The following is an 8,038-nucleotide window of genomic DNA, read 5'->3' as shown; positions in this document are numbered from 1 at the left end:
GATTATCAGGCCCTTGGGATTTATCGGCCTTCAATCCCATCAACTTCCCCAAGACCATGTCCTTAGAGATACTGATTTCTTTCAGTTCCTCCCTTGCATTAGTCTCTATGTTTCCCAACATCCTTGGGAGGTTATTTGTATCCTCTCTTGTAAAAATAGAACTAAAGTAAAAATTTAATTGGTCTGGCATTTCCTTATTCTCCAATATATATTTTCTGATTCCGACTGCAAGGGACCTACTCTGGATTTCACCAATCTTTTCCTCTTGACATATTTATAAAAGCTTTTGCAGTCGGTTTTTATATTTGCCGCAAGCTTACTTTCGTAATTTATTTTTGCTCTCTTGATTAATCCCTTTGCCCTCCTTTGGTGCATCTTGAACTGCTCCCAGTCTTTGGTTGTGGTACTTTTTTTGGCCAGTTGATATGCTCTCTCTTTGGACCCAATGCTGTCTCTAATTTCCCTTGTTATCCACGGTTGAGTCACCTTTTTTGGTTTATTTTTATGCCAAACCGGTATAAACGATTTTTGCAATTTCTCCATTAGATCTGTGAATGCTTTCCATTGTTTATCCACAGTCGACTCCCCCATAAACACCACCCAACCAATCTTACTCAACTCCCGTCTCATACCATCATAATTCCCTTTATTTAAATTCAGGACCTTAGTCTCGGTTTTAATTTCATCACTCTCCATGTCGAGTGAGAATTCGATCATATTGTGATCGCTCCTACCCAAAGGGCCTCGTACAACAAGATTGTTGATTAGCCCCTTATCATTGCATAATACCCAATCTAAAATGGCCTGCTCCCGAGTTGGTTCCTCGACATATTGGTCTAGATAACCGTCCCGTAAACATTCAAGGAATTCCTCCTCCTCAGTATTTTTACCAATTTGACTAGTCCAATCTATATGTAAATTAAAGTCTCCCATGATAACAGCTGTTCCCTTATTGCACGCTTCTCTAATTTCCCTTTTTAGGCCTTCCCTCACCTCTACACTACTATTTGGAGGCCTATATACCATATACTATATACAATGAGATAGACAACAGACTCGCCAAGGCAAATAGCGCCTTTGGAAGACTACACAAAAGAGTCTGGAAAAACAACCAACTGAAAAACCTCACAAAGATAAGCGTATACAGAGCCGTTGTCATACCCACACTCCTGTTCGGCTCCGAATCATGGGTCCTCTACCGGCACCACCTACGGCTCCTAGAACGCTTCCACCAGCGTTGTCTCCGCTCCATCCTCAACATCCATTGGAGCGCTCACACCCCTAACGTCGAGGTACTCGAGATGGCAGAGGTCGACAGCATCGAGTCCACGCTGCTGAAGATCCAGCTGCGCTGGATGGGTCACGTCTCCAGAATGGAGGACCATCGCCTTCCCAAGATCGTATTATATGGCGAGCTCTCCACTGGCCACCGTGACAGAGGTGCACCAAAGAAAAGGTACAAGGACTGCCTAAAGAAATCTCTTGGTGCCTGCCACATTGACCACCGCCAGTGGGCTGATAACGCCTCAAACCGTGCATCTTGGCGCCTCACAGTTTGGCGGGCAGCAGCCTCCTTTGAAGAAGACCGCAGAGCCCACCTCACTGACAAAAGGCAAAGGAGGAAAAACCCAACACCCAACCCCAACCAACCAATTTTCCCTTGCAACCGCTGCAATCGTGTCTGCCTGTCCCGCATCGGACTGGTCAGCCACAAACGAGCCTGCAGCTGACGTGGACTTTTTTACCCCCTCCATAAATCTTCGTCCGCGAAGCCAAGCCAAAGAAAGAATACCACCCCCACTAACGTTTTCCGCCCCTTGCTATTCCTCAGTTCTACCCATATAGATTCCGCATCTTCCGAGTTGATATCCTTTCTGTCAATCGTGTCGGTCCCTTCTCTCACCATCAATACTAACCCCACCTCCTTTGCTTTCTTGCCGATCCCTCCTAAATATCGTATACCCCGGGATGTTAAGTTCCCAGGCTTGCCCACCCTGCAGCCATGTTTTTGTAATCCCAATCAAATCATATTTGTTTATCTCAATTTCCACAGCTAATTCATCTACCTTGTTCCAAATGCTTCTTGCATTAAGATATAAAGCCTTCAGATTTGCTTTTTTCACCCTCCTTGCTCTTTCTGATTTTCGCTGCCTAACCTAACTGTTCCTGTTTTATCTTTTCTGTCCTTTGCCCTATCATACAGGTTCCCACCCCCCTGCCAAATTAGTTTCAACCGCACCCGACGGCTGCACCAAACCGAGCTGCCACACAACAGCATCAATGCTATTTACTCTAACTCCACCCTGTCTTTCACAAGTTTCATCCCCTGTGTCACAGGGGTTTTGACTTCTGCAGTCTCCAAACTGAACTCAAAATGCCTGAATTCGGTCATATATTTCTCCAAATCATGTGAGAGTTAGATAATCACCAAGGTGAGTCCCAATTCTTGGTAACCACATCACCATCGGTTTTATTTCTACCAAAATTCTGTTCCTTTTTCAAAACCATTCCATATCCATAGCAACGTCTGACCTCATCTCTGCTCAAAAGGCTTAAGTGGCCTTGATTAAAAACAGATGGTTTCCTCAGCAGTTCCTGAATAATTCAAACCCATGAGCCCTGTCTGTCCAAGACAGGTCGGCTCCGAGAATGAACTCTCTTCCCTGTAAGTGTGCTGTGACCTGTGTGTGAACCTGCACCAGCCCAAAACTAACTAAGAGTACAGATACAATAGTTTAACTCTATAATTTACTTTACTGATACATTTTTATATATGAGAAATATAGTTTAACTTTAAATTAAAGATGAACATAAATCGGTTACAACGCTGGAAAGACCAGCTGAGTTCGTCCAGCATTTCAGTGTGTCTTTACTGCATGAATAGCGTCTGCAAACTTTCATGTTTCACTAAATGGGATGCTGGTGTTCATTCCAAGAGGAAGAGAATCTAAGAGCTGGGATGTGATGCTGAGACTTTACAACACCCTGGTGAGGCCTCACGTAGAGAATTGTGAGCAGTTTTGGGCTCCTCGTTTAAGAAAGGATGTGCTGAATTAGAGAGGGTTCAGAGGAGATTCACAAGGATGATTCCGGGAATGAAAAGGTTATCGTATGAGGAGCGTTTAACAGCTCTTGGCCTGGACTCGTTGGGATTTAGGAGAATGAGGGGGAATCTCATTGAAACATTTTGAATGTTGAAAGGCTTGGACAGAGTAGATGTGGAAAGGCTGTTTCCCAGGGTGGGAGAGTCTAGGACAAGAGGGAAGAACATCGATGTCATGTGATACGGGGAGAGTAGGAGGAGGCAGAACCCGAGAGTTCCTGGGCTTTTTAAACAAAATTAGGGTTAAAAACCTAAAAGAAGTATCAAAACTACCAGGAAAGGGCTTCGCAAAGTATTTACAGTACAGGGTGACCAAAAAGGGCAAGCTGCTGAGTAAGAATACAAAAGAACTTTCTCCGAAGCAAGAGACGAAGCAAGGCAGGCCTCGTGGTGGGAAAACTGGCAGGGCATCCTGGGGCCCGAAGTGGAAGCTGCAATTTCAAGCCTGAAACTTACCAGACGGGAAGAGCAGGACTCCGATGGAAATGGCTGACAAGTACCTGAAGAAAAATCCCCTGAAGCCCTTGGGGATGGGGAAAGGATCGGGCCCCCCCTCCCTCAATGGGACCGTCGGACTGGGCGTGCTCATGAGGTGTGCAAGGCCCATGAAGACGTCGGTGTCAGCAACGGTCATGGGGCAGCAGCGCTGGATCCCGCAGACATCAGAATGGCCCAACAGAAGGGGAACCAGCAGGAAATCGGTGTCAGTACCGATAACAGGGTCGAGTGTGATACTCACCTCTGCCCCAGTAGTAGGTCCAGGATTGAATCCCACGGAGCAGCGGGTGTCGGTATCAGCATCGGTGTTGACAACAGGGACAGCTCCAATACTCACCTCTGCCCCAGTAGCACGTCCAGGATCAAGTTCCAGGGAGCCGCGGGAGTCCTGACAGCAACCGGCATTGAAACAAATAGACCAGCTGGCAGGTGCAGCGCTGCTTTAGAAGAGATCTCTAATACCGGCAGCTGCAGCAGCGGTGGGGGTGGGGGGAGGGTGGTGACCAGAAATCTACAAGAGATGAAGACAGGTCCTGTGGAGCAGGAGACCCAGAAAGAGAACTCTGGTAAAGAAAAGCCAGCAGGGGGGCTCCAAGCCCCTCCCTGCAAGATGTTATTGACAAGATGGGGCAAATGGAAAGCAGGCTCTTTGGAGTGGTGGATGAAAGAGCCCAAGACAGGGGGGAGGGGAGCTAGACAGGGTCCAGAGCATCCTATCTGGGCTAATGGGTAGGGGGGCTGAGATGGAGGAAGGGGTGAGCCAGAATGAGGAGACTATAACCAGTATAAGTAATAAGGTGAAATATTATTAAAGAAAAGGGAAAATGTTTGGAAAAAATGGGACGCCTTTGAAAATTTTAGCAGAAGAAATAACATTAAGATAGTGGGGTTAAAAGAAGGGGTGGAAGGGCAGAATCCAACACATTTCTTCCAAACTTGGATCCCTAAGGTGCTGGGTAGGGAAATGCTGGGAGAAAAGGTCGAAGTGGAAAGGGCGCACACATCTCTTTTCCCCAGACCTGGTCCTGGACAAAGGCCGCGATCTGTCCTGGTGAGACTACTATGTTACCAGGACGGAGAAAAAATACTGGGGATGGCAGCAGTGAATGAGAAAAGAAGAGGGTCCCCCCACCAGAGGTAGAAGGCAACAAATTTTTTTTTCTACCCAGATATTAGCGTAACCCTCCCGAAAGCAAGAAAAGCATTAGAGCCAGCTAAAAGATTAGTTAAACAAAAAGGTTAAAACTGTATATTGAGGTACCCAGCCACCCTAAAAGTATCATTGCCGGGGATACAAGAACATTTATTGCAGGCCCAAAGGAAGTGTGTGAATTCGCCAAAGGTTTACCTGCAGTGGGAAACATAAAGGAGAGTAGAATTTGAAGGAAAGATGTTCTAGGTTATACTGATATATTGTCTTACTTTTCTTGGTATTTAAATCGTTAAAGTACAATTTTTTTTAAGAAAGGGTCTAACCCAAATAGCTATAATCGTTTTATCTGTGACTTTTCCTGGGGAGCTCGGGTAATGGAGAGGGGATTAAATGGGTGCCGGTGGCACAACCTTTTGTGATGGCAAATGGTTGACAGCCGAAGGAGGTTGTCAGCAAAACGGAGGGAAGGGTGGATGTAGAATGAGGCTGATGTTGCATTCGGAGGGTTACATGGGATTAAGGGGAAGTCTGACTGCGAACGTCTTTTGCACTTGGTTTCATGTTGTTCTGCTCAGTTATTTGAATTATTGTCTCTGTTTCCCCCTTGTTTTTTATTTCCTTATTCTCACGGCTCGGGTGGAGCAGATCAAAGGTCGGCTGGTAAGAGGTTTGGAGGTCTCCACGCAATCAAATCCCTCCTGTGTACTGCCAACAATCCCAACCCACATGAAAGGTTGTTTCCCTTCACTAGGAAGACTGCACTGGGGACTACGCTGCCATCCTGATTGACGTCCCCTGCTCCTGCTCCAGAAGCATGTGAGGAGCCATAAGTCTGACCCACTGGTTGAGTGGGTCCACCTCCTCCACGCCAACCCCCAGTACCCCTAGGTGGCGAACCCAGATAGGTGTGAGGACACTGTGTCTGTCCAGGACCTGGTGCGCACGTGGGAGACCCCGAGACTCAGGCTGACCAACCAGTACATCCACCACCCCATGACATACCATGTCACCCTACCCCAGCCTCCACCCCAATGGTCTCAGTTCAGTCACCAGACACCCCACTCACCGACAACAACCAGACCATCCAGGAGTCAACAGCTGAGCCACAGCCAGATCTACGACGGTCACAATGGCGGACAAGACCCCCAGACAGACTGAATTTGTGATAGACGTGGAACCCACTTCCCCCCGCCGGACTTCTTTTAAAAGAGGGTGTGAATGTGATGGAACCACTGTTAATTCTGTTTGTATGTGTAGGACTAGCCCGCCCCTTGCCGATTGTACCCAAGGCCCCTCCCCCTTGATTCCCCTGATAAAGGCCACACCATAACCCCTCACCCAGAACAGGCTCGGGCCTCAGGTCAGCAACATGAGACATGCCCTCTGTTTATGGTCATGAAGGCTGATCAGTCAGGGAACTTCTACACTAGTGGTCCTCAACCTTCACTTCCCACTCACATCCCACTTTAAGTCATCCCTGTCCCATCGGGGCTCTGTGATGAGTAAGGGATTGCTTAAGGTGGGATGTGAGTGGGAAGGGAAGGTTGAGAATCACTGCTCTAGACCCAATTGTTACTGAAATATTTTGCTTAAGAAATATTGGCCCATTTCCTTTGGAGTTCTGAAACCGTGCACATAACGAGTCAATGAGGGACGATTAAAAGAGTCATTTTTAAATGTTTTCTTCCCACCCACATCTCACCTTAAGCAATCCCTGACTAATCACAGATGGCATAGAGGTTACTTAAAGAGGGATGTGAGTGGAAAGAGAAAGATTGAGAGCCTCTGATCGAGTCCTTGGAATTATTGACAGTGCATCAATAAAGCAGCGAAAGAGGAAACGAAGGGAACCTCGCAAAGAAACTCTGAGCTTAAAAAAGGTTGATGTGAACGTTAAGCAAGAAGCTCCTGATCCTGTAAAACTGGAAACCAGGATTTTGCAATTGTGCCAGCACTTTCCACAGGGAATCATGGACCAAGTTATTCAGAATGATGTGCCACAGGTTGAGCTGCGTTGGAGAGCAATGGTCATCAATGGGCTTCTGTCTATGGGCCAGCTGGCTTTGCCAAGGGACACCGCTGACCTCCTTTACTGTGTAAAGGATTCCCAAACTGCAAACAAAATGGAGGGACCTGACAACCAGGAGAAGCTGGTTTATCACATCATGGAAGATGCTGGAAATAAAAGAATATAGAGCAGAGATATTCGATACAGCAGCGACCTCCCACCAACAGAAATCAACAAAATCTTAAAGAACACAGAAAGCAAAAAAGGTAATTAAAGCGGTGAGGTCAGCGGCTGCTTCGAAGAAAAATCTATACATGTTGTACAGCCTGTAGCCAGACCGATCGGTGACTGGTGGAGCTTGGCCACAGTGACTAGGACTTGGAGTCAGAATTTGTGGAAGTGACGGACCAATTGTCTTCAAGTTCTAACAAAATAAGGCTGAGGTGCACAGGAGGGTAAGCAAAGTCATGTGGTGCAAAGGAACAGTTCATTGGCTCCATCTCATGAAGTGTGGGAATTCATGAGTGAAATGGGGGTTGGCGAGGCGGACCTGCCAATGGAAGGTAGAGGAACCACTGTGAATACTTAATGTACAATGGGAAGACAAGTCTAGCTGCAAAGGAAGGCCCTGTTGGCAGGGTGGATGGGCAAAGGAAGCTGTAAATCCAAACATCCAGCGCACTGGACTGATGAGGGCACCTTGTGGGATGTGCCCAGTATTTGATGATTGCCACGAAGGTGGAGACATTTCTCCAGCAGTTTGTCGAAACGTGATGAAGTGGCGAGAGTTTAACTAAAGGAGTTATTAAGCTTGGACGATGAACCATTTAGAGTGTCAGGAGCATGCTCTCATAGTGTCCTTTCAAACCTATTCCATGAACCCCTCTAGACATTCATTCTGAATTGGTCATACAGCTTCTCATTACATTTACTAGAATGGAGACAGAGTTTTACAGTGGACAAACCTCTGGAAATGTGCTCGGGCTGTTCTTCATCCTCATGGGGGTGGGGGGGGGGGCGGGTGGTGACACCCTCCAGTACATTTAGAAGACTTGGTGCAGGGACTTGCAGACACTATTAAGTGCCTCTCGAAGACTATAAGCTGCTTCCTTAAAGACTTTGATTGTTCCCACATGTTTCCATTTCATACATTTTAAGGTTCGTAGGGCAGGATCGACAGTTACTGTGATTAGTGGAAGTTATAGTCACATTCTCTGTAGGGTTAACACGGTTAAATTTAACTTTATATTTATTTACCAGTAGGTACAAAATAGTT

The 8,038-nt window shown here is 46.7% G+C and overlaps 1 pseudogene; it reads left to right on the top strand.

The window, feature by feature from the left end:
* Positions 1-6,594: 6,594 nt before the first annotated feature.
* On the top strand, positions 6,595-7,569 carry LOC138756035 (DNA-directed RNA polymerase III subunit RPC6 pseudogene; annotated as a pseudogene).
* Positions 7,570-8,038: the final 469 nt, after the last annotated feature.

The sequence above is a fragment of the Narcine bancroftii genome, chromosome 3, assembly GCF_036971445.1.
Source record: "Narcine bancroftii isolate sNarBan1 chromosome 3, sNarBan1.hap1, whole genome shotgun sequence".
NCBI lineage: Eukaryota > Metazoa > Chordata > Chondrichthyes > Torpediniformes > Narcinidae > Narcine > Narcine bancroftii.
This window is presented reverse-complemented; position numbering and strand designations above follow the sequence as displayed.